A 610-nucleotide genomic window follows, 5' to 3' on the forward strand; every position below is an offset into this window, starting at 1 on the left:
AAGTGAGTTCTGGGGGCTTTGAAGGGAAGCTGAAGGTAAAGGGCGCCTGGCAGCTGCTGGTTCTTCACCTGGAGAAATCAAGTGCTTTAGGACCTGCTGATGCAAAGATTGTGATAAAGAGCAGTTCCATTCCCGAGGTGAGGCTGCACCCTTGGAGCATAGGGCAGCAAGGCCTGCCAGCACCCCGTTCCTCTGCAGTGCTCCTCCCAAAACCGCCTTCGGTGCCCCTCGGCCACAGCCGGGAGCTCCCGCGGACGTGGGATTCTGCGGGGTGCGGGGCTGCGGGGACGCTGAGCCTGGGGACGGCGACAGGACCCGAGGGAACGGCACGGAGCCGCGTCAGGGCGGGGTGGGGGGTCAGGGGAAGGTCGTGCCCCACAGGACGGAGGGCACGGCCCGGTGCCGGAACTGAGCGCTGGGACATCGCTCTCAGCCATCGGAGCTGCACTCGGTGATCCCCGCCCGTCCTTTCCAGCTCGGGGTGCTGTGCGGTTCGATGGGGCCGGGAGCCGCCTCGAGCACTGCTTTTCCTCGGGGAAGCGGGGATGGGATCGGGCGGCCCTCGCTCCGGGGACGCGCGCCGGCCCCGCAGCCGTCCCGAGAGCAGCGC

This window comes from Lagopus leucura, unplaced genomic scaffold (genome assembly GCF_019238085.1).
Source record: "Lagopus leucura isolate 7727_CA_CO unplaced genomic scaffold, USGS_WTPT01 Super-Scaffold_100040, whole genome shotgun sequence".
Lineage (NCBI taxonomy): Eukaryota > Metazoa > Chordata > Aves > Galliformes > Phasianidae > Lagopus > Lagopus leucura.